This window comes from Cinclus cinclus, chromosome 5 (assembly GCF_963662255.1).
Source record: "Cinclus cinclus chromosome 5, bCinCin1.1, whole genome shotgun sequence".
NCBI classification, from domain to species: Eukaryota; Metazoa; Chordata; class Aves; order Passeriformes; family Cinclidae; genus Cinclus; species Cinclus cinclus.
In genome coordinates this window covers 2,981,160-3,007,854 of record NC_085050.1, presented here as the reverse complement: position 1 = coordinate 3,007,854, position 26,695 = coordinate 2,981,160, and the positions used below count along the sequence as shown (strand labels likewise).

The following is a 26,695-nucleotide window of genomic DNA, read 5'->3' as shown; positions in this document are numbered from 1 at the left end:
TAGCTCAAAGCAAGGAGATTGGATCTCAAACCAACCATTACAGAAATGGGACAGAAAGGAAAATGTTTCAAGTGATGAAAGTCAACGAGGGCCAGTTCAAAATTTCACAAAATGCAGCCCCTGGAGCCAACACTGTCCTGCCACATCAGGGTCAGTCTCGGGCATGGATGAGGAGAGGTTCAAACCCACACCAGTCCTGACTAGTACAAATCTACCCAAATCTTCACCTACCAATATACTCAACTGCTCCTCCAAGCAGGAGCCTGTTTTCCTTTGCAGACTCCAAGAAGACACCTTTCTACTGCCATCTACCCTTATTCCCCAGGTCCCATCACATCATTTTAGTAGGTGGGACCATGGCCTGAGCCCACGGTTAAGGTTCAACCCTGACCAGGGATGACCAGTGCAGGATGCCTTTATTTACAAAAGACAGCATGTACTTAACTGGTTCTGGGTGGTTCACAGCTGCCCTCAGGAGCACAAAGAACAGGGTGCAGAGATTCCTACCCCTCCAGACCTGAGCTGACATGAATCCCAACTTGCAAAGGATAAACACACATCCCAGGATTTATCAGCCCTGGAATCAGCTGATGCCCACTGATTTGGATAAAACACGCACACAATTCCTTGCCTGCCCATCCTCCCTCCCCAAACACAGAGATATCCAAGAAGCTCAAAGTGTGCTGCCTCTACCTGTTGCCTGGATATGCAGCTGATAAGCTGCAGGATATCCATTCTGAGTTCTTCCTCAATTCTCCCAACATTTGGCCACTGAAAAAGGTTCCTACTCCTTTCTTCCATCACTAGAAGGGTCGACTTAAAACACTGCTGGCCTGCTGCAGTATACAATCACAGGAACTAATGAAGCACAAAGCAAACAGAAGTTTCACTTGGAGAATCCCTTTTTCTCCAGGATTGTATAGAATTTATGTACGTTGACCAAGCAATATCCACTCTCTGTAAGGGAGCTGACACCAGACTGCAGATGGCAGAGATTTAGGCAGTGGTATGAAGAGGAGAGTGGTCCCACTGGAGCTCTCACAACTCTTTTGAAAATGCTTGGTTTCAACTTAAACAGCTTCAGCTCAATCCACCTTTCTGTGGACTCACCTGCAAGAGGGATTTGCACAGTGCATGCAAACTCTGACTCTGCCACTGCAGCTTCTCCCAGCTGGCCCTGCATCAGCTCCAACTGCCACTGCAGCAGCTTCCAATGGCCTCAGCCCAACAGAAGAAGGTGGATCACACAACTCTGATGGATGGGACCTTCCAGCTCATCCCATTCCCATCCCCTGCCACACGCGGGGACACCTTCCACTAGCCCAGGTTGTTCCAAGCCCCATCCAAGCTGGCCTTGGACACTTCCAGGGATCCAGGGGCAGGCACAGCTCCTCTGGGCACCTCTGGAGGTCTCCCCACCCTCACAGGTAAGACCTTCATCCTAATATCCAATCTGAAGCTCTCTTTAGATTAAAACTATTCCCTCCTTGTCCTGTCACTGTCTGCCTGTGTGCAAAGTTGCTCTCCTTTTTTGTAAGCCCCTTCAGGCTCTGGAAGGGGCTCTGAGCTCTCCCTGGAGCCTTCTCTTTTCCAGGTGAGCACACCCAGCTCTCCCAGCCTGGCTCCAGAGCAGAGGGGCTCCAGCCCTTGGAGCAGCTCCATGGCCTCCTTCAGACTCACTCCAGCAGCTCCACATCCCTCTGATGTTGGGGGTCCCAGCACTGCAGGTGGGGTCTCACTAGAGCAGAACAGAAGGAGAGAATTCCCTCTAACAGACATTCCAGAACCCTATCTCATTCTCCTGATAACACTTTGATCCATGTATTTTCATTGTCACAGTAAAGGATCATCTTTTCTGCCATCTGTATCTGGTAGAAATTGAAGAAGTTTAGCTCAGCTATTTAAGCACAGCTTTACTAATCCTGGCTTTGGCAAGCTCCTGTGAATTCTTCACATGAAAGCTCCAAGAAAATATTTTTCCTCCTGTTTCAGCATTTTAATACTGGATTAGGCGACCTGTCTAGACAGATGAAAAAGTAACAGGGTGTTCTGTGTGTACAGAACCTTGATTTGGAAACCACCCTTAATTAGCCAACAACCTGTACCGTGTGATCAGTGAAAGACAATAAAATTTAGCAAAAGCTTGAGCTTTCCAACCATGATCCACATTCCACAGTGGAATGAACAGGAGATACCAATATAGAAAGTCCCCACTACACCTTATTTCAGTATCAGTTATTCCTTCTGGTAGGCTCATGAACAAGCACATAAAACAGAACCACAGAATCACTACGTTGGAAGAGACCTCCAAGATCTTCGAGTCCAACCCATGCCCTAACACCTCAACTAAACCATGGCACCAAGTGCCACATCCAGTCTGTTTTTAAACACATCCAGGGATGGTGACTCCACCACCTCCCCAGGCAGACAATTCTAGTACTTGATCATTTTTTCTATAAAAAACTTATTCCTAATATCCAACCTGCATTTCCCTTGGCACAGCTTAAGACTGTGTCATCTCCTTCTGTTGGCCATTGTCTGCAGTGCTCTCCCTTTAGCAATTGCCAAGCCACCAGTCAGGGCTCGAGCCAGTTGGTATAATCAGGTCCTCTGACACAAAGACAGTTTGGCTTTTTACTTCTTCTTGATTTCCAAAAAGAGTTGTTTCTTTTTTATTTTGTTTTTTCTTTTCTCTTTTAATCACAGGGTAAGAAGTGTTTTGGCTGTTGCACTGTGAATCTCTCTCAAACTGTAATTTTGCTTCAACTCCATCTAAGAGCAAGGGTAGCACTAAATCACAGCTTTATTCAAAGTAAAATTCCCCTGCTTTGTCTCGCTTACAGTGTTCCTGTGAGATAGCCAACAGGCACTGGTTACCCACAAGATGAAAATATCCAAATACTGCCCCTGACTCCCTAGGAAAAATTACCCTCCATTCATCTCCTCTCACTCCTGTCCATTTCCTTTATTTAAAAAAAAAACACACCCAAAACAAACAAACAAACAAAAAAAAGTCCTGAACATAACTGTTGTTTTCCAGCAGACAAATCTTTGAAAAAAATATATCTTCTAAGATGGGCATCATTCTACCAAGCCAGAATCATGGGTTTCCATTCCTGGAATTGGAACTGGCTACAAGTTCAGTGGGGTGACAACTTCATGATTTTTTTTTCCCCCATTATTTTGCCAGTAAAACATTGCAGGTCACAAGGAAGAAGCCAGAGAATTAAGGCAGTTCACAACTGCCCTCCTTACTACAACAATACTCTCTCACCAGGCAGTTCTTCCAAGACCCTTCAGAAAAAGGTTACTAAGGCTCCATTTATTTAGAAATACAAGACCAAAATAAACAAAAGCATTTCTCAAGGAAATCTGCTATTCTTAGCTCACCCTACTACTCCTGTGGTAGTATTGTTGTAGCCCTGGTGACACAAAGACCTGGGCAAGGCAATGCTCTGAAAACAAGGCTTGTGTGCTTGAAGGCTTGGCTGGAGGATGGTTGGGATTTGAGGGTTTGTTTGGGGTTTTCCACCAGGATTGGTTAATCTTTAAAAAGTGACCTTCATTCAGACTCTGTATCACACAGCAGGTTATCATTTACCCATAAGCTGGGACTGCTGGCATTCCCAGACTAAATTCATGGTCATCCCAGTGGGACCCATCTCACCCCATCATTATTTCAGATTTCAGCTTGCATTTGCTGCCCACAGCCTTTAAGGGCATGGAGAGGAGGAGCAATCCATCCTGGTAACTCTGACATTCCAGTTTCTGGATGGCCAGGCTGAAAGGGAGCTTACAGACAGTTTAAAACAGTCACCTGACCTTTCTGAGTGCTCTTAAATTGTGTTGAATTGACAGCCTTCACATTAACAAGTGTAACAGCCAGTCTGGAGGGTGAGAAATGCATCATCAACACAAACAAATTCCCTGCTGACTGCACACACCAGCAGAAAAACTTACCAGAACCACTTTATTCCCTGTAGGGTTTTACTTGATGAGAATTAAGTATCATCCCTAATCACAAAGCTAAGCAATGATATTGCATGTGTTTGAAATGAACTTGGATAAAAGCAGCAAGAGTCAGCTGAAAGACTAAATGGAAGCACAAGAAATAAACACACTACTATTTCCTCATTATTTTAAGTGCAGCTATTCAAAATACTATCAACACATGAAGGGGTACTGCACACACATGTGTTTATAAGGTTTGTCATCACAGCCTGAAAGTGTTTACAGAGAAAATCTGACACCAAATTAATTCAATCTAAGCAGAGACAAAGTGAGATTGAGAAACCAAGAGCAGAATCTAGAAAAAAATAACAACAAAAATAAAATATCTAATTTTAACAATTACACTAATCAGCTGTTGAAATACTTTTCTCTAAAGACAGAGATTATACTGGTTGAAGCTTTCCACTCAGGATCCAATCTGTCATAATCATTTAGACTCCAGTCCCAGCAGTAGACCCAGCTGTGGTGCTGGGAATTATCCTGCCAATTCAATGGAGATGGCCAGGTTTGAATTGCAAAACAAAATTTTGTGGCCTTTGCATCTCAGGAATGTACCATGATGAAAACAGTAAAAAAAAAAAAAAAAAATAATAATACCAGTAAACTTTCTGATCCAGAGTTTCAAAAGCCTTTTTTAAAATAGATGTAATAACTTCTATTATTTCATCAGCTGCATAAGGAAAAGTATTTATCTGAAAGCACTGTTAGATGAGCCCAAAGGCAAAAGCTCCATGACAGAAACAGAAAGGTGACTTATTCAGCAGATGTAAAGACACTGCAGTTGTTAGGCCATTAACTCATTACACAGCCTAGCACTACTTGTACTTGAGTGAGTTGTAGTGAGTAATCCTCACCTGCGTAACTGCAATAACAAAATTTCCAACCATCATCTCTAATGCACCTTTCTCCCTAAGCTGAGGGAGAAGTGCCTGGAAGGATTATTCTGGTTGGAGCAATTATATCTCCTTGAACACCTTTCAGACTGAGGCTGTTCCCTAAGCACAGGCCAGGACAGATCATATCTCTGAGCAGATACAGAACTGAAGTGGAAGAGATTTCTGAGCTGGCTCCAGCACTGCCTGTCATTATCTCCTGTTGCTTTGAGCTGTAGTTCTCCACAGCTCCTGGCACAACCAACAAGCATTTTGTAACTTCTCCCTCCTTCCCCCTTTCATCAGCCTTCTCAGGCACAAGCACATTAATCCTCAGACACAGCACATTAATAAAAAACTGCCTGTTATTTCAACATGCTATTTCCAAGCTCTCCATGCTGCAAACATGTCAAACTGGAAGATGCATCTCTTTTTCCCTTCTCCGTCCTTTTTTAACCCAGCAGGCTGTGTGCCACATTCAAAACCCTTTTCAAAATCCTCATTTGCACCCTTTCAGGAGCGCTATTAATTGATGCCAAGTCAGTCAGACACAGGGGGTGACACCAGCCTGCTGTTCCAAGCTGCCTTCGTACAGGAGTTGTGCAAACACCAGCCTGGGACAGCTACATCTGCAGCTCCACGGGAGCTTTAACTGCACCGGAAGCAGACACACCTCGTTCACTTAGCTACCTGCAGAGCTGCAGGAGCAGGGTGATGGTCCACAGCCTGCTCTGTTCATGCCAGAGCCCTTCCCAAGCTCACAAACCTGTGTCACTGATGGTACAGAACCGCTGGCATCAAGGTTAACTCGTGTAACACCTGCACGCGCTGGCAGCTCACCTCCAGCTGCTGCTGAAACCACCTGCAGAGTGGCACCTCCTCCTCAGCTTCGTGCTCAGGCTTTACCCAAGCCAGGATTTTAGTGTGAACAGGTTTGCCAGGTGGATGCAGCAGTTGGAATGACTCGCTCAGCCCCAGCCCAGTCCTGCTGCCCTCTTTTGCAGGCAGATGCCAGGTGTGGACAGAGACCTGTTCTGACAGCTCACTGAAGTGTGGGTCAGAAAGGCTCTGCTACAACCTGCTGCTCCAAGTAGGGCCATCACCAGTATGGTCTCCTTGAACACAGTGTTTTCCAGTACTTGAAACAAAGAAGACAGATGCAAAATTCCTGCTTTTCCTATCAGTGAGACTTCATTCCCCTTCCCCGCTGCCATCACCTCTGCCTGCCTGGCCAGAGCAAAGATCCTTGCAGATGCTGCACAGGGACAGTGAGCCTGAGTGAGCAATCCTGCCTGGTCTCAAGGAGGTTTTGAGTGGAACATCTCCATCATCTCTGCAGCACCCTCTCTACTGCATCCCACACCACTTATCCTGCGTGCCTCGTCTCTGCCCACCAGCCCTCATGATGGAAAGATGACCATGCTCATCTTTCTCACCACGGTGGTACAAGGAATCCAGAGCCACAAAAACAAGCCAGCACTCCAGTGCCAACAAGCAAATTGTGTCCTGCCTTGTATTTCCACAGGCAGAACCCAAAATGGTTTAATTTCCAGAGAGCTGCTGGAATTTATAAGGGTGGTTGGAGAGAAAAACAAGCTGGAACTGAAGATAAATGCTACCATCCACTACAGTTTATCCCTGTAAAAGCCCAACCCATCAAGCATGGCTCAAGGCACTGAAAATGCTGCTCTTACATCAGCATCTACCAGCTCCATTTACAAATTACTGACCCACCCCAGAGACTGACACACAGGGAGTGCAGGCTGGATCAGACATCAAGGGAAGGCATTAATGGCACACCATGTGTACTCTTGGACAGCAGCGTGCCAAAATGCTTCCCGTTCTTCCCACAAACCTGCAGCTCACTCCCAAACCTCCTCAGCACTGGTTTCCCAATGCAACAGGGACTTTCAGGCAGGCTCTGTGCTCTTCTTCCTCTGGACACATCCCAAAAGAGACAAGGAAATAGAGTATTAACCTTTGCCTGTCCAAACTCACGTCTCCTTCTGTCTGATAAGTTGACCTTACTGAGCCTTAACTTCATTTATTCCCTCACTTCCCTCACTGTCTCTCCCCTCATGTCAGGAAAGACAGGGAAGGGGCCATACTAAATTGTCTCCTCTTCCCAAGCTGGGAAGAAGCTTCAGTGCACACAAAATAACAAACTCTGTAAACTACCCCAGAAGTTATGAAAGAGAAGAAACCCAAAGCTGGTGGATATTAAAGCTGAGGCCATCACGCCGTATGCAGAATACAGGCTCCCACCACAGCACCACTCTGTGGTCCTGCACTGCTGACCCACAAAGTGCAGAAATGTTTGAGTTCTTCAACAACAACAAAAAACATTGTTCTGAGAAACAGTATTTTTTTGCAAGTATGTTCCAGGACAGCCATCCCCTCTGCCTCTTTCCACACTACCATCATCCAGGAAATACATAGGAGGGAGGCAGAGAATTAAACCATAGCACTCAGAGAACCACTTAGGCTGGAAAAGACCCTTAACCATGCCATTTGACATTTTATAATTAACTCTTGATCAACAAAGATGGTGGAACAAGTTCCAGACTAAGATTTCCCGATACTTTGGAGGCTCCAGGCACCTCCTTTGCCGCTTGATTTTCCAGCAACACATTGAGTGGTCCCCAGAAACACTCACCCCAATAAACCTCCTCCACCCTCCAAAATCACCAGCTGGGAAAATATCTGCACTTTTAAAGGTTTGAAGGAGATTAAAACAAAACAAAACAAACCAACAAACAAACAAAAAAAAGGGTCACTGGATGGTGCTTTTGATCAGAAAACCACTGCACATTTTTACCACTGTGATCCAACTTGTTTTAATGCCTGCAAATATCCCTTGAGTCAAATGAACTTGTTCAAAGCCGATTCACACCAAGGCTACTCTTTAAATTGGGTAGTTGTTGACAAGTAGAATATATTTAACAAGCCCCAAGCGTCTTGGCATGCAGTATAAAGACTTCCTATTACGAGCTGTTTTTCTTTTTTTTTTTTTTTTTAAGGAACATATGGGCAGAGCAGGTTGTCTGCCACGGGGCACTTCCATACAGTGCTTGGCACTGACAGAACTGCATGGATATCCAAAAACTAAACCAAGGAACGTCAGGCCAAAAACACAGGGGATGAATCACACCATTTAAAACCCGCTGATAAAATGCACTATTATGTGTTTTTCAAAGTCTCCTCATCTGAGGGGAAAGAAATGAAAATAATGGTGTGCCTCTGGCTGAAGGGTACTGTGAGAACATGGAGGCTCTGCTAGCTCTGAGGGGCTGGGATGGCAGTTGCTAGAGTTGCTACTAGGAATATACCTTGGTAAGTGGGGCACCATCTTGATTTACAGTGTGGGGATAAAATGAAGGACTAGAGGATTCTCTCCACCATCACAAGCTCCCACTGGAGGCAGCCATTATCCCCAAGTGATTCCCAGAGAAATGGGCTGAGAATGTAGTCTGGGCTGTGGAGCTTCTCCTGCCTTTGCATCCACAAAGATCAGAACTCTAACTCTGTGGTTCATGTGCCTGAGACTACAGTATTGCACAGCTAAAAGGAGATCCACAGCAGTGACAAAAAGAACAGCTTTGGCATGTTCCTTGGGCGACAGAGGAGCAAATCCCCTGCAGACAGAACAAGCACATGCTGTAGCTGGCACATCAGCATCCCCTTGTTTTGGTAGGCTGCAGACAGGTAAAAGGGCCAACCTATCCAGAAGACATCCCATAATATCTACCCACCACAGAGACAGCTGTTATTGCCACAACACCCTCCTGCTGTGTCAGGACAAGCTGCAGAGTATGGGGACACCAGTTGTGTTCAACCTGCCACAGTGAACAGGACAATCCCAACTTGACCCTGGTGACAGAAATGATGATCTAGCCAAGAATTCCAGTGCCTCTGGTTTCCAAATCCTACTGACTACCAGGGATCTATCAACAGCTGGCCAGAACCTAAACCAGTGCATCAAGCTGCAGTTTGGTTCTGTCAGCCTCTGGCAGGACAAAGAGTTGACAGCTCATGAACAACTCAGAGCTGGTGAACTAAACAGGACAAGCAACAACCACTCTCAAACTGGCCTGTCTTTTCCTGAGTCTTTGCAAGATTGCCAGGTTCTGGTGGACCCTTGGTGGGAATTTTTCCCTATTTCCAGCTCCCAAGTCACACTGAGGATTGGGAGGTATCTGCCACTTCTACACTCCTGACTAAAGCAAAGCTTGCTTGTTTCAAGACTCTAAAAGGAAGGAAAGACAGTAAACTACATGAAAAAAAAAAGTTATAAGCTAAAAACACTGGCATAATTGATAGAACAATGCTGCAAACAAGTTTCCTGCAGAAGTCATATTCCAGCTGCCAAAAAGAACTGTACCCTATCCTGTCTGCACAACCCTGAGATCTTATCTCTTCCACCCGTCTTCTTTCTTCCGTTGTTTGGGAATCTTAATTCACAAAACCAGCCTTAATTAAAAAGGAAATATGCCTGTGTTTGCACAACTCAGAACACAATAATGTCTCAGTCAAATAAACACTGGTGTCCATATTACTCTTGGGATTTTACTGTGGTCTGGGGTTTTAAATCCATTGCAGCAAACTTGGGAGCAAAGTTTCAAGAGGAATTTTTTCTTCTCCTCCCATCCTCTGTACCAGGAGGGTGAGACAGGGAACAAATCCCCACGCAGAGAGGCTCAGTAGTGGCTCCAGCTCCATGGGTACATGAGGATCATTTCAAGACACACCATATGAGACACGATAGCCAAAAGCAATTATTTTTCCTCACCACTTCTCAGAACCCAGATCTACCAAACTGCCCTGAAATAGCAGCACAGCTCTCGAAATAGCATTATTTCTTCTCTTTTTGAAAGCAACACCCACACTGAATCTTTGATTTTAAGCCATCCCCAAGCAATTACCACATCTTTACCATTCAAGCCACAGGGAAAATCACTAAATCCAACAGCAACACTATGGGAAGAGAACCAGAATTAGAAAAGCCAAACACCACATGGATTTACTCCCACAGTAACTGGATCAGCTTCAGCCTGGAACAGACTCGACGTGACTCCAGGAAAAATGTGTCTCTGCAGGTGCAGCTGTATCAAAGAGACTTTCCCTGGGCTGTGCTTTGCTGGAGCATTAAACAAACCACATGTTCCAGTTCTGAGGCAGCAGACACGTACCCAGGGCTGGCCTCAGCACACTGTGATTCACGCAGTCTTCTCCATCCTGCTGTCTGCACAAACACACCCCTGGAGCAGCACAGAGCCCAGGGCAGGGGAATTCAGGTTGGGAAGCAAGTCCTTAGATCCTGAAGGCTGGGTTATGGCTGGCAGACTGGCTGTCTGGTCCCACCAGAATCTTCCCTCAAAGAAGATGGGAATTTTCCCCAGATGGGTTTGAGAACAACAGTAAGAAGTATTTCAGTACAAAAGCAAAGAGATTCTGCTCACTGCAGACTGTCTGCATACAGGTCACCTGGAGATATCCAAAGGCAATCAGCACTGCTGTGGAAAATCTCTTATACAGGACTACATCCCTGCTGTAAAGAAACAGGAACAATTCCCCCTGCTGAGTGATTTTCCTCCTGAGTGCAGAATGGAGCAGAGAGCAGAAACAGCTCATGAATCATGGAATCACAGAGTAGTCTGGGCTGCAAGGGACCTTTAAAGGTCAAATGATATCAAAAACAAGAAACAGAAGAGTGGGTGAGAAAAGAGATGAAAACACAACAATGACACCTTCACCTTTGTTCCCATCTTGCTGCAAACGTCAAAACAAAGCCCAAGGATGAAATTTTGTCTGGAGATTCCAACAGAAAACCTCCTCCAGTCAACTTCTTGTGCTTTGAGGTTTTAAGTGCCTTGCAGGCCAAGTGGAGCCTGGAGTGCTGTGGGATGCACTCCAGTGATGGATTACCACTGCTGCAAGGTGCCTTTCATTTCTCCTGACACACCTGAACTCAAAACGCTTCTTCTCTGCAACAATCAAGACATTTTACCAAAACAAAGGGAAGTTTACTTTAGTATTGATCCTCTGCATGAAACAGTGCCTCAAACAGCTTCACAGAATTGAGATAAAATGTTGCTCAGAAAGAGAATAATTAAATACCGCAGGCTGAGGTAAGAAAAAAAAAAAAAGACATATTTTAGATCTAAGACATTTTTCACAGAGCAGGAAGATTTGTCATATGGTAAACAGTAGAAACTGTGAATTGGGACACTTGTGATTTATCTCTGCTACCACAGCCTTCCCATGTGACTGGGGTAAAAGAACAATAGTGCTATCCATAACTTGCTCAAAATAAAGCATAATTTCAATGTGTTTAGGTGGGAGCTCATTTTATTCAGCACACCACACTTGATCCTTTCAGTACCTCAGCTTCACCGAATGTAAAACAGCACAAGCACCTGACTGTGCCAGAAAAGCATTTCCACTAGTACCCTCCAATGAAAAGGCATCAGTGTAAGGTATTAAATCCCTACCAGGACAGAGCTATGTGCAAGTCAGATGAGATAACAAGCCACTAGATTTCAAATCACCGCTTGCATCCATCCCATAACTACATGCTGAAATCCCTCCAGCTAGGATGGCATGTTGGCAGAAAAAATTGTCATTTCTAAATTTAGCAGACACCTCAATCATTGTGTGATGCTTCAAAAGCAATGGAGATGTAAAGTGGAAGTTGTAGGATACCATTTAAACTGAAATGAGAGCTCTGCTCACTGAGCAAAGGCTTTTCTTAATTCTCTTCCTGTTTGGAAAATTTGATCCACTTCTTTTTTTTTCCACTACAACCACAAAGGTCTGTCCTGCAGTGAATGGATAGGCTTTTTTTCTGGGATAACTTCCAGGTTAAAGAGAAAGGATTTACACTTGAATGAAACAGAGGCACTGTATTTGGAAAATCTGTTTTGAAAACTTGGGGAGGAAGCAAAGCCTCCTTCATTTAAAAAGGGACTCAATTAACATTCTCCAACAAGTCTTCCTATCGAAAGGACAGTATTTGCTGGGGAACATGTGATCTGAAACTTGTTCTCCTCGCTCACAATGTTCCTTTCTGAAATACAGGGCACTACTTTGGAGAGACACGAGGATCTTTGCACAGCTTTCCAAAGGACTGCCTGTCACTGGCCAGGCCTTGACTCCAGACACCAGATCTTCTGTGACTTAAGCTCAGGAAACCTAAAACAGTGCTTAACAACCCTAATGAAAACCTAGAGTGACACAATCCTACTGGGGCTCCCTCCACAAGGACAGCTCATCCATGCTCAGCCACAAGGGCAAGATGAATCTGCAGGGTTGCAAATCTCACCTCCTCATTGTCCTGAAAAAACACATTTTTAAAACTTTCTGGAAAGAACACACTGGAGACTAAACAAGCAGGTGTTCTGCTTTTAATTCCTGACTGACTGGGTGTGGTTTGCACTGTAGCAGGCAGTGGCCAGACAGGACGACCCTAAGGGTTATCCTGGGTTTGTGAAACAATCCTGAGAGTGCTGGGCACGTCTAGAAATTGCCCATGCAGGAGAAAGTAAACAACCCATGCCATTATTTTATTTTTTTTTTTGCAGATGAAGAGGGGAAAAATACAACTGACAGTTTTAATACACACTTTTATTTCTAAATTGTCTTATCAACTGCATATGACAGAGCCTTCTTCACTCTTTAATAAGTACAGGCTGAAGTGGAGACAGACTCAAAGTTGATGATGGATTGAGCCCACGTCAGTACCCAGCAGATTTGGATGGGAGATAAAGGCAATAATGGTGTGTAGAGCTACAGAAAACATGCTATCAACACATCCAACACTTTGGGGAGACCATCTGTAGCAGCCCACTCTCCTTCATTTCTTCTGGATGCCTCCAATTGCAGCATGACCCAGGCACAAGCAACAGAAGGGAAGAGTAACCTGCAGCTACCCCCCCTCCAGTGCCTCAGAGGGAGCATGTAAGCAAAAACAAGGACACAGGGGCTCTCCAGAGCCTGTCCCAGGAATTTGGCTGCTGAGATGCAAGCTACCCTTTGGAAAAAAATACTGTTTTTCCCTGCTGATCACACTTCTAGTGCAGGCACTAGATCAGGAGTGGATAACCATAAAAATTCTTCTGTATTCAGTCACTATTCTTTAGTTCCCCCACCTGGGAGTTTGTCTACACCAAAATGGACCAAACACCCCGCGATGTCTTCCCTTCATCCAAAATAAAAGCCACTTAGGGGTTCTATTTTTAAATAACATTTTCCATGGGAAAGTTGGCACACTTTAAATTCACAGTACAGTGGAATAGAATCCTCACACAGACAAGTGCATCGCTCTTAACCCTTGCTGGTCCCAAACACAGATGTCAGAACAAAGCAGCAGAGGATCCTCTCTGTACATCCCATATAAATCAACCACGAGGTGCTTTGCACAGCTGGGAATCAGCTGTTTGGTGATAAACACACTTAATGGAGTTTACATTCACTTAAGACACTTAGAGTTTAAGGGGTTGGCTCCTGCCTTTCCTGCCAGCTACAGGCAGATGCTGGACAGCACACGTTGAAGAAACTTTTCCTAAGAGATTAAGCAAGAAATAAATGAAAAGCTGTAGGGACAAAAAGGGGCCAAAAGCTGGGCTCAATTTGAGGCTTCTGTGAAAACCCTTCATCAGGCCCAAGGGAATCCAAAAAATACATGGAGAGGACACAGCTCACACAGTCACTCTCCCAGTTACCTTGAGCTAAAAATCTCCTTGGCAGACGCATCTTTTGCACCCAGAAATGTCCCTTGCAGATCCCTTCTCCTGAGAATAGAACAGCTGGTGACAACTCATGAAATATGCTCAAAGCCACATCTACAAAAATCTGACTTAGGTTTCCTTGCATCTTTGGAAAGAGACAACCCACTCCAGAAGTTTAAAACTGGGTAACTGCAGTAACTGCATTTTTTTCAGGAAAGAAAGGGAGGAGTATTTAATAATCAAATAGCTTCTTCCCTCCATGTACAGAACTGTGGAAGCTTTCTGAACCTAAGCATCTGCACGTACTGGAAACAAGCTTTAAGACAAGACTGCAAAGTCCAGTATCACACAAACACATGGGATGCTTCTCTCTGTTCTATCATGTTGGATTTAAAAATAACCTAACAGGGGTTAGGTTATAGGGATTCAACTACTAGAAAAACTGTGCTTTTGAAGGTGAAGTTGCCTGGCCAACATGAGTAAAGTCTGAAAGTGCTATAACTCTTTTGCTCTGGGACCCCAGCATTGATGTAAATGCTGCAGACACACAGAGCCTTTGCCTCAGAAAGTTTCTGGGACTGAAGTGATGGGAGACAGCCCCATATTTACACCCCTGCCCCACTGTGCATCTTCTTGTGTCCATTTGTCACCGAGCACATCTTCCCCTCCCTGCTCCAGAGCAGATTAAGCTTAATATACTTATGCAGTTGTGAAGTGTCCTGCCTATTATCCCATTAGGCAGCTAACGAGATCTGAGTAACAGCACGTAGGCACTGATAACTGCTGCCTGATATCAGCACAGATTACACTCGTTCTTTATGTTCCCAGCCCTTGCAGAAAAAAGGTTGGGATTCGTTCAAAGGCTGCTCTGAAGACTGGATTCAGGTAATTGTTTAATTTTGTTTGGGATCCATAAACATATCACAGTTGTTTTCTCTTGATCTCCTGGAGCTGTCATGTCACAACTGTCCCGTTATAAAACTCCTGATCAGTCTGGTGTGACTCGCTAAGTTGAACTTTCAGTGTGGACAGGGGTAGGTGTCATCACCTCTGTGGTCCCTTCTAGCATCAGAAATCCATGGAGCAATACAGGACATGTTTTTTTCCTGTGCATCACCAGGAAAAATGTACAGGATTGATAAGGAGATTCAGAAATGCAATCTTTATTAGCTCTGATACTGTTCCATATGGCATTCCCATAAGATCCACCTAAGAAAACATTAATTAGATGTAATCACCATCAAATGGCTGCATGTCAACATCCTTCTTGGAGCATAATTATCAAGGGTTTGTTATCTCATTGGGAGGGCACTGGAAAGCGGGTCCAGTCAGGCACAAGAGCTGTGCAATATTTTCATTGCCAGTCAGGACGACAGACTGGAATGTATGGCCATAAACCCAAAAGATGATTCAGCTGTGAAGACTTCCAAGCACCATGGTGTACAGATTTCAATTTCTACATGATCTTCATGCACTGGTCCAAGAGTGACATCAGGAAATAATTAAGAAAGAGAATACCCAGGTACGAATGCAAAAACAGAGAGCAACTCTCTATTCAGCAAGACTCCAGAAAATGCTCTTAGAGGGTCAAGGCAAAATGGTGACATTCAACAATATCCCTCAGGAGCATGAAGGCACAGCCCAAGGGATGAGCCATGGAAAGCACTCAGCTATGCCTTGCAAAGTCCTGCCCTGAGCTGTCCACTGCCATGCTTTTTGGAATAGCAGACCTGAGAGTACCTTGTGGAGAAGAAAAAAAATTAAAAAACAACAGGTGTGAGATTTTGCTGGATCCATTTAGGCCAGAAATGTTCCTAAAAACAGACTAGTGCAGGCAAGCAAGCAGGACACAGCCTGAGGGGAGACCTCTCCTTCCAAAGCCAGCAGGAAAATTTAGAGTTTGGTTCCCTTGAATTGAACCCTCTGGCATCAATCTCTACTTGAAAATGAGACAATGGCCATCAATGTGAGTGGAAAGAACAAGAGTCCTGGCCTTATCAACACAGAAAAATGGGGAAATACCAACTGGATGGGTGAAACACACAGCTTTCAACTGATAAAGGGCAGGGATATGGGATATGGGAAAGAAATTCTTCGCTGTGAGGGTGGGCAGGCCCTGGCACAGGGTGCCCAGAGAAGCTGTGGCTGCCCCTGGATCCCTGGAAGTGTCCAAGGCCAGGCTGGATGGGGCTTGGAACCTGGGATAGTGTAAGGTGTCCCTGCCCATGGCAAGGGGTGGGATTGGATGATCTTTATGGTCCCTTCCAACCCAAACCATTCTGTGATTCCATGACTCCATGGTTCAAATTTGCTTGGATCACTGAGCTGGAAAGGCAGCAACCAACAGACTGGAACAGCTGATGTGAGAATGGAATGAAGGAATGGGGGTTGTTGAACTTGGAGAAGAAACAGTGTTTAGTAGGGGATCCAGTGACTGTCTTCAACTACTTAACTTAGGCTTACTGAGCAGATGGAGCCAGACTGGATGGCAGAAACAAAAGGACAAGGAACAATGGGAATTACTGACAGCAGGGGAAATCCTGATCAGACAGTAGAAAATATTCCTCAGCACAAGAGCACTAAGCCTGGCATCAACCTGCTACTCTTGACAAAAAAAAAAAAAAAAAATCAAAAAAAAGTCCACAAGAAACCTACCTTTGATGCTGGCCCTGCCTTGAGCAGGAGGTCAGATGGGAGAGCTTCACATCTCCTGTGCCACTTCACTTACTCTTCGGTTCTAAGAAACCATTATCAAGGAACACTGGAAAAGGGATTTTGCCCAAGAGTCTACATCACTTTATACCCCTTCAGTGCTCGCAGGTACTTCAGACTCTAAAGCTGACAAGAAAATACCTTCCACATGACTAAAGATCCCAGTGTCTGCAACTGACAGAGAAAAAAAGTAAGCAATGAAACACCAGAGCTTTCACTGCAATTGGAAAGAGAACAAGAGAAACCGAGGACTCACATTATACAAGTTATCACAGAAAAACTCTACAAGAAAACTGAGGAGTTCAAAGATACATACTGATAGTTCAAAGAAAAAAAGCCAGACTGCTCCTCCCTACCTGCTCTTCCCACAGCAATAAACACAAGTCGATGCCAAAAGATGCTTCAGACCTGTCCAGACCAGCCTTCATTTTGGTGAGAGTTTCTTCAGTTGTCTCAGGACAAATGCTCTCTGTGTGCAGACAAACCTTTCACACACACTTCCTACTCTCTCCCACTGAAAGGTATAACAGAGGTGTTAATAGATCCAGAGGAAACACCTGGAACAATACATACCAGCAAGTTTTGGGGTTTTTTCCCCCAAAAAAATAAAGTGAAAGAGTTTACCTTAGCCAATAATGCTTCTAGTGCTGGCTGATCTGTTTTCTGTCATGCTTTATATTTGAGTGCTACCTCTCAGAATAATCTTCACATCCACTTTTTACCACCAGCTTTAGAAATGCATGAAGAGCTGAATCCTTCAGGGGAACAAAGGGACAGTAGGAACAAAATCAGATGCACAGAGTGTAATCACGGCAGGGAGGGAGAAGGGAAGGTCACTCCTGAGCTACAGCTGGCAGGTCAGAGCAGGAAAGCACAATGGCTGAGCTGTAATCGAGCTAATCATGGGAAAGCCTTGGTCAGGGCAGCTGGCGAGGGCTTCCCTCACCTTACAACAGGGAGGAATTATTCTGGAAAGGTCAGAGATCCAAAACACAGCCCTGTGGAAAACATTGCCTGAGCAAGAAGAGCACATGCTCTGTTTTTATAGGTAGTAAAGAGACAAAGCCATAATAAAACCTTTCATGACAAAACACTTCACTAGGGCTCTGTCCAAAACCAAATTGCATTCATCATACCCCAAAGTCTACTCGAGAGTCACAAAATGGTGCTTGCTGGCTCAGTACATGCAGGTATCAGACATAGCACTCCAGGCAAGTTTTGGACCCTGCAGCTCAAGGAAGACATGGCCCAGAGATTCCCAAAGGCAGCTCCGGAGAACTGAACAGCTCGCTCTGTACAGCAACAAAAGGGCAAGAGGGCAGCAATTCTCAACTGCTGCACAGAAATCCAAGTCAGAAACTAGGAAAATCTTAGTAATGGCAAGACAATGATGGACTTTCAAGGATCACCCAGGGAGGATGAGGAAAGTCCATCACTGGAGGCTTTTAACAACTGCTTTGGACAAACATCTGCTGGGAAAGTTTAGATAGATCTGACCCAGCCTTGGGGCAGGAGGTCAGATCAGACAACTTAAAAGTCCCTTCCAGCCCTGCAGCTCTTTGCTTGTAACAGAAATATGACAACAGAACACGTCAGCAGCAGCCCCAAAGCACGCAAGCCTCCCTAATATTCCATCATACATTGGAGAAACACTGTAAGATCCCACGTGCAGCAGCTGCCTGCTCCCACATGGAACCTTCTCCCTCCATTCTTGGAGGAGCAATGCAATGAGAACAAAAGAGCTGGACTCAGAGGACAGGCACGGGAAGAGGACCTTCCAGCACAGCCTGCCCAACTACACAGTCCCTCTGCCATCCCACGGCATGGGCACAGTTATTAACAGGAGCCCATCCCCACCGTCCCTCCCACTTGCCCCTTTCCCATCTCACCCTGCAGTTTAAGCAGTTCTCTCTTTTTTTATCTTCAGGCCTTTCTTCTGTTCCTTCTGCCCCTCCCCGAAATATTTTCATGTGTAAAATCTTCAGGATTGGATCCCTGCCCACCACACAGCCCAGGATTCCCAAGGGACTCAGGGGACAAAAAGAGTAATGACCCGGTGCTTCACGCCAAAGCCCGCGGTCACACTCAGCCCTTTGTCAAGTTCTCTCAAAGCCCAAACAGAGACACCAGATGCCACTGTGACACTGGAGCGATGGTGTGAGCTCCCCACGACTAGAAAAGGACATTTAATTTAGTCTGCTGGGAGGACTTTATGCTCCTACAAGCATTAACGAATGGCACAAAGTGTCTGTGGGGTCAGAGCATCCAAGCAGCAGAGTGTCAACTGCAAACTCTGAAGCACCAACCTTTATCTCAGGGTTAAAGCTCAACCTATCAAAGGAGTTTTAAGAATTTTTGCTTCCTTGGGTGCCCCCCTCCAATCCTCTTGACTTTCTTGAAAATCCAAAGCCAACCTCCAATCTCTGTCTATGGAGCAACAAGGGAGGAAGGTGACAGAAGCGGTCCCAGGGAGAAATACTCACACGTGTGAGTGTTTTTGTGAGCACATCCCAGCTATAACCACACGTGTGTCTGTCAGTGCACCCTGGCACATCTGAGGGCACAGTTATGCAATCCCAGAAAACTCAGATCCCAGTTTGTACTGTCCTTAAAGGACAGCCCTGACTGTACGTGTAGTGCTGACAGCAGCAGTCATGGGACGGGCCAGGGATTAGATCCAACTAAAAAATAACCCCCATAAAAATAATAATCTACTGCCAGGTGTCTGGGCTCCCTGACTGAGATCTCACACCCACAGTCACAACAGGACATGCACAGGAATAGGATGACCCCTTTTCCTAGAAGCAGCATCTTCAATCTGTAAAAGACACCCGTCAGCCTGTGCTCTGACAGATGGAAAAGAGTTATGCAAGAGAAGAAACAAGCAGTGGGAGACAGGACAGCTCAGAGAAAACATTGCAGGGCAGCTCCACTCCTCGAGCCAGGTTCTTGCAAAACAACCCTTGTGCCAGCTTCCCAGGCTTTCCCAAAGGGTCCGTGAGCTCCAGGAGCTCAGCCAATGGATTACCAGGCACATCTTCCTGGCAGAGTCCTCTGGGATCACAACAGTGACTGATTTCAAAAAAGAGAATCCTGTTAGAAGAAGCCTGGAGATCAAAGCAGGAGATTACGTCTGTATCCTGGAACATGCATCCCATGGGACGGCAGAATTTTTTATTTAGTTTCAGACTAAATACTTGTCCAGCAGAAACATCAGGTAAGCACACTTGAATGTTACACCTGTGCAACCTCTCTGGGAAAAAAATCCATTCCCCACCTGCCCTGAAAAATTAATTTAATGGAACCAACTCTTACAAAGGAAAAGGAGCTCCTCCTTTCCTATGCAATTCCCAGTTTAGGGATAGGCTAGGACTATCTGCTTCACTTAGCACAAGGCATTTTCTGCCTAGGTCATCTACAAGGGAGCTTGAGTAAGTACTTCACAATACAAATGATCTAAAAACCAACATGCTTTTTATCCCTTCCTTCTCAAAGTGTGCAAACATCACCATATCCTGTCCAATGTTTCAGTCATTCCAAGCATGCCAGCAAACTACACTGTTCCATGCCACTCGGCTCAATCTAGAGGACACATTTAGGAAAAATCTGGCATTTTGTGCAGAATAATGAATGGTAAGGAAATCAATAACTATTCATTCTTCAAAAGTTATCTACATCCATTTAGTTTTCTACTTTATCAGCCAGGAAAACAAATATTTTCTTATTTCTTAAAAGGTAGTTCCTGCCTTTGAACTCAGTTAAGTACACAGACACACTGAAAGTGGAATTAAATGAACTTCTCAAGCTATTATAAAGGCTCTGCAGCCCTCGGAAGACCTATTGGATAAAATAAATGAAAGTTACCAAACCAAAAATTCCCCACAAGCTGAAATTGTCTGTGTTTACATCAGTTCAGCTCTTTAGGGCCCTCCACAGCTGAGATCTCCTCACTCCCTTTCTGGCACTGATCTGTTCCGTGGCCCCCAGTGCTCTCTCCATCCTTCTACTCCAGGAAGTGAGAGAAACATGGTCTCAGAGCATGATGTGGAAAACTGCCCCAAAAAGGGAATATCCAACAACAACCCTGTGTAAATCACTACTCTGGGGCTGCAAAATCTGTTTCCTTCAGACCCAGCAAGCTGCCAGCCACCATCATTAGGAATGAGAGAGCACCAACAATAAGTGCCTTGTTTAACTGAGACTTTAAAGGAGGGCCTGGTAGCAGAGAACTACCCGAGAATAGCTCAGGGATCAAACTCCAGCAGGAAAAGCAGGGAGGGGCTTTTTGACCCCTCTTGCAATACATTCCTGCTGCTGAGCTCATCACCTTCGAGCAACCCAGGCCTTTCTCAGAGCCAAACCACTCCTTGCTGCATCCTTACAATTCCATCCATCCCATCCTTGCAACCTCACAGCCCCGGCCCCAACATGTCACAAAATAAAAACTTCAAGTTGCCATGAAAAGTAGCACCAAAATTGCACTTAAAACCAAGGGCATGATTAAATTTGACCAAACACCACCACATTCACTGCACTTAAATATTTCCAGAGGAAAAGGTCACCGGAATACAGAGCACATCTCCCAGAGCAAACGTCCTTGTCATGCTGCTGTCAGGTTCAGACAGCAAATACATTGTGATAAAAACCCTGTGTGCTGTGTTATCCACAGCTCAGGGCTGCTGGCTCAATCACAGACTGGTTTGGGTTGCTAGAGACAGAAAGCTCATCTTGTTTCACTTCCCTGCTATGGGCAGGGACACCTTCCACTAGCCCAGGTTGTTCCAAGTCCAGCCTGGCCTTGGACACTTCCAGGGATCCAGGGGGAGCCACAGCTTCAGTGCCAGGGCTTCATCACCATCTGGCTAAAAAACTTTTTCCAATACCTCATCTGAAAGTCCCCTCTGTTAGTGGGAAGCCATTCCCTCTTGTCCTGTCACTCCAGGCTCTTATCCAAAATCCCTCTCCAGCTATGCTGGAGCCCCTTTAGGCACTGGAAGGAGCTCCAAGTTATCCCCAGAGCTTTCTCTTCTCCAGGTGGACACTCCCAGCTCTCTCAGCCACCCAGCTGCACTGCTCCTCCAACCTGCAACCCAACTCTATGCCATGGCCCCTCAAGGGCACCGGCTCTCGTGGAAACACAAAAACAGGACCTCAAACTAAGGCTCCCCCAAAGCCACTCTCCAGAGCAGAGCCAAACACCACCTGGTGTGAGCACACCAAGGTGCTCCTCAGGTGCCCCCACGCTCATGGTGGTAACTGGAGTCGCCACAAAGATTTATTTTCCAAGTGGTTCATATTCCCACCCACGGTATTTCTGGAATCTTTCGTTAAAACAAGAAGAAACCACTGATCTATTAGATTATAAAAAGAAGGAAAAAATGGAAAGAAATATTTTCAACCAATTTCCACGGTGATTCCTGTAAACTCAAGATTTATTATAGTGAACACACCCATGTGCCCTCAACATGGAGCACAGAATGCCCAGACAGAACAAAGCCACCACAATGAAAGAAGAGCCAAAAAAAATGGGACATGAAATCAAGATAGCTGAAAATGTTCACGTTCCCTCAACGGGAAGACAACAAAGATGATAACAATCTGGAAACACCATAAAGGTGGTTTTGAAGTGCCACCTGTAAAACTATTTGTGTCTTAGGATTCCATAATTTGATGAATTGGTTGCATTTGGGATTTTTTATGGTTATGCTTCTATTCCCTGTTCTCATGTTGGGTTGCCATCTCTCTCCCACATTACTGCTGTGCTTAGATCAGTTCTGGTATGCAAGCAGAGCAGGACACATCGCTCAGCCACATCTTAAAGTCAGAGTTTAGACTCTTCAGGGAAAGAAGAGTTCAAATACATTCTTCACCCACACCAATGCCAAGAGGAGATCTTTACAGCTTTTTTATTTATTATTTACCACTCTGACACAATGTTTTAGCTCACCAACAGAACAAAAAAAAAAAAAAAAGAAAAGAAAAAAAAACAGTTATTTAATTTCCACAGACTTGACTTCATTAACTTCTGGAGAGGACTAATGTTTGTGGCCAGTGGGAAAGGGTATTTCTACATTTTTCCATTTTCTGGTCTGTTAATTACAATCACTGAGAGAAGGAGACAGCAGCGAGATTTGTGAAACACAGCAGGCTGCGTTACAATACTTGCAAAAAAAAAAAAACCAGAGAAAATAATTTCTCTCTCTTTTTTGTATAACCCAATCACACGAAGTAATTCCACATACTTCAGAAGTCAGCATCACAATTTTCCTTAGACACTTGCTTGGGCCAGCAGGAATTTAGTTGGAGAACCTCAGATTTGATTAGGAGGATTACTTTCAGAGAGATGACAGGAACAGAAAACATGAAATGATGGAAGTGGGATTGAGAGACAGGCAGATACACTCCTGAGGCTGGTAGCAAGATGCAGGATTACTCCTCCAAGCTTCTGAGGCAGAGAGGGCTAGGGGTCCAATAGCTTTTGAGGATGGATGAGTGAGAAGAACCCAAACTACACTACTTGGCTAAGGTGGAGGTCAGTAAAAGCACCATCACACCTATGAGATGCTGTAAGGAGCCCAGAAACCACCTTGTCTGCTGTTTGTAAGGAACGTCAACAATCAGACAGCTCTCCAAACTCTACCTCAACCCCTCCAGTGCCACCAAATCAACCGAGATTCCTCCATCCCAGTAAAGCACTGAGTTTCAGAGACACCACAGCTAACTCCTGACACTTCCGTGGCAGAGACACAATGGGGAGAAAGCGCTTCCAGTTCCAACCAGAGAGGGACAACCACGAGTGGCTGCAGCAGCAGCAGGGCTGAGGCCACGGGATCCCAGGACACGTGCAGAGTGTTTGTGGTGTTCCAGCTGCACACTCCAGCGTTTCAGGGAAGCGTGGCACAAAGCGGAACCGCTCCAGAGCCGCTGTTCCATGGAGCCAAACGATGGACAGGGATAACCGACCACAGCACCCAGTATCAGCCAGCATTTTTAGTATTTAAAGCCTCAGACCTCTACACCCCTTTCCCCACACAGCTTAGCCAAAATACCAGTTGGATACTGCTCCAAACTCAAAAGAAATCCAGGTAAACATCTGACCAGCCACACAATGATTTAGATGTAGGCACTGAGTCAGACCCAAGCCTGCTGGATTTTTGCCAGCTCAGTAGTCATCCAAACAGGCTTCCTAGTCCGGCTACCCACTCCACAACAGTGGCACGAGCAAAAGACAGTGCTGTTTTCTTTTGTTTTTTTTTAAGAGGCAAAGCCAGCTGAAACCACAGAGCTTGCTACTCCCTAAAAAACACAGTACATCTGTTCCACAGCAGTGCCATAAAAGATTAGTAAGTGCTGGCCTAACAATCTGGAAAGGGAAAAGGACCTAGGAGAGTAAAATGTTATCACTAGGTCAATAAAACAACATCTGTAAAGGACTGAGAACATAACAGCATTCTTGCACAACACACAGAAATGCTCCTGGGCTGATTTCTTGTTCTCCACTAAACCTGTCTGGTAACTCCGGGAACAGAACTGCGTCTTACAGGCTACGGGAAAAGTGGATCAACAGGGTGAGCTAAGGACAGAGCTCTGGGCTTGACTTTGTTTGTGCAGGATCACAGAGTGGCCATGCGTTAGGCGATACATATGGTTTCACTTTTATGTAAAGCTAGTGTTTGCATCTAATGTATCAGGCAATTACAGCTGGTCCAGGCACAAGGTTTGAGACAGCGTGTTTGTAACCCACGGAAAGCATTTTTTTGGGATGAGCAGAGCAAGGATGCAGAACAGTTCTGTGTATGGGCTTGAGAATGTAAATAAAAGCTTTGAGGTCAGTTTCAGTAACTGACAATTGGCTTCGTGCATTTTACAACCCAGCATCCAGGACTAATCCCTCATCTACCACACCGATCTCAAAGACGGAGCAATTCCGCACGCAGAAGTCGGTGGATTCGACTGAGAACGCCCGATCGCCGAGAACCCGCCAAGCCCCCGGTATTGTAACAGCTTTGTATAAACATGAAAACACCAGAAACACAAACAAGAAGGGAGCGAGCCCTTCACCGCTCGTCATTCATATCTCCCCTTCACGGTGACTTCCCCACTTAACCTCTCCTCTCCGTGTCATCACCGGGAACGGCGAGGCGGGGAATGCGCAGGAACGCGGGGACTCGTGTCACATGCGGGAGATACAGTGACATCAACACACGTGAGGGGGAATAAAGCACCCAAACCACCCCAAAATCCCCACACAACTATGCGTGTTTCCCCCATGGCCGACAGAGCGATCCTTTTTCCCACGGCGCACATAAAAAGTGGCAGGGGTGACACCTGCTCTGCACCTGGGTTGGTGTGTCGAGGGATGGAGGAACGAGGGTCAGCAAATTCCGGGGGTGGTTTGGGGCACCTGGGATGGGGCACAGCGAACCTACCCTAGAGCAGTTTGGGGATGGGGAACGGAGAACGGCCCCTCGTGATGGTGTGTGGGGATGGGCACAGGGCTGGCTCTTCTGGGACCAGGTGTGGGATGGGCACAGGGCTGGCTCTTCTGGGACCAGGTGTGGGATGGGGCACAGGGCTAAAATCCTCAGGGTGGCACTCGGGATGGGGCACAGGGCTAAAATCCTCAGGGTGGCACTCGGGATGGGGCACAGGGCCGGCTCCTCCGGGGTCATGTGCGGCACGGGGCACCGGGAAGGAGCCCTCGGGCAGGTGTGAGGGACGGAGCACGGGAGCGGCCCCCAGAGCGGCTCGGCGAGCCGGCCGTACGGGACGGGTCGCGGCTCCGTGCCCCCACACAAAGCCCCCCGCCCTCTCCCCGCCGCTGCCCGGGCGCTCTGTGCGGGGATGGAGCCGGGCAGCCCCGCCGAGGCGGCACCGGCCCTCCCGCCGCAGGTGCCGGCTGAGGGAGCCGAGGGCTCCGCTCCGAGGGGCCCGGGCCCGGCCGCGTACCTCTCTGTGCGGTGCGGTGCCGGAGGGGACTGTCGGGGTCGGGGCGCCCGCCCGGCTCTCGCCTCGCTGCCTCCCGCGGCTGAGCGGCTCCCGGCGCGGCTGAGCGGCGGCTGCGGGCACTGCGGGCCGAGAACCAGCGCCGGCCTGTTTTTCCAGCCGCCTCCCCTGCGGCCCGCCCCGGCTCCGCCTCGAGCATCCCCCGCCTCCGCCTCCTCCTCTTTCCCCTTCTCCGCCTCCTGCGCCGCTTCCTCCGCCCCCCTCCTGCGACTTGACCGTCGAGCTCTGACGGTGCCCGTGCCCGTTTGGTGAAACGAGCTTTAAATCGAATTTTCTTCCAAAGCGGGACGGGTCTTTTTCACTTATTTGCGGTTGCCGCTGTACTTCAAGGCTGCTTTGACACCCGTGCTCCGGGGCGTTCACCAAACTGCAGAGCAGGGTGGAAAATAACTCAATTCCTGCACAGCTTTTTTTCCTATTCCTGTCCAGACAATTAAATTAATCTCATCGGAGTCCTCCTCACAATTAAAGCCCAGCCTGTGGACCAGAAAAACACAGCGCACCATAATCCTACCCAGACACCGTCAGACTTTCTTATCTCTCACCATCTGGTTTCTGCCACTCGCTGATACCAGTGTTCCTGCAGTTTCACGAGGCAGTGTGATACACTGAAGAAGAAAAACTTGTAGAAAATCAAAAATAGGTGTAGCTTTACTTTAAAAGCTTTAAAGTTTTTTGCTTTGAATTTTTTCGGTTTGAAGTCCCCTAAAAGCTAGCGAAGGACCTTCTGGGACATATATATAACATTATAATATATAATGTATATGCAATGTAAATATATAATATATAATGTATATGCAATGTAAATATGTGTATACATAATACATATATATATATATACTATATACATATAAACATTTTGCATATATATATACACATATACTAAATGTATATTGGATACCCTATCCCTGGAAATCTTCAAGACCAGTTTGGACAAAGCTCTGAGCAACCTGGTCTAGTGGAAGGTGTCCCTCCCTATGGCAGGGTGTTGGAACTGAGCGATCTTAAATGTTCCTTCCAACCCAAACCATTCTGCAATCCTGTGTATAATAAGAATGCTCTTAAGTGGCTCTGGGCACAGAGCCTGTGTCATGGAGACTTCTTCCAAATGGAGGGGAGAGTCAAAAAAATGCAGTTCCAGTGTCACAATTTGGGGCATGGCACTCAAGAGTCCTAAAGCAAAGGGAAGACATGCCTGTTCCTTCTGAATTTGATACCTTTCATGCAGCTGCAGGGTAAAAGTCTCCTCTCCAAGCAGCAGCCCCATAAGCACAGGCTTATTAAATTACAGCTCCTTTCCAAAAAAAAGTTTGTAACCAGGATTGAGCAATGTGCAGCTCACGGGATATGGGTCCACCATGGAGCTGG

The 26,695-nt window shown here is 46.1% G+C and overlaps 1 protein-coding gene across 2 annotated transcripts in view; it reads right to left on the bottom strand.

The window, feature by feature from the left end:
* Positions 1-25,306, bottom strand: part of SMOX (spermine oxidase) — a 49,612-nt gene extending 24,306 nt beyond the window's left edge. For both annotated transcript variants that reach the window (XR_009933254.1, XM_062493970.1), the window contains exons 1-2: positions 25,271-25,306; positions 16,265-17,076 (exon numbers count right to left, since the gene is read on the bottom strand). The gene's annotated coding sequence lies outside the window, so the exon portion shown is untranslated. The remainder of the gene's footprint in view (positions 1-16,264; positions 17,077-25,270) is intronic.
* Between the last annotated feature and the right edge of the window lie 1,389 nt (positions 25,307-26,695).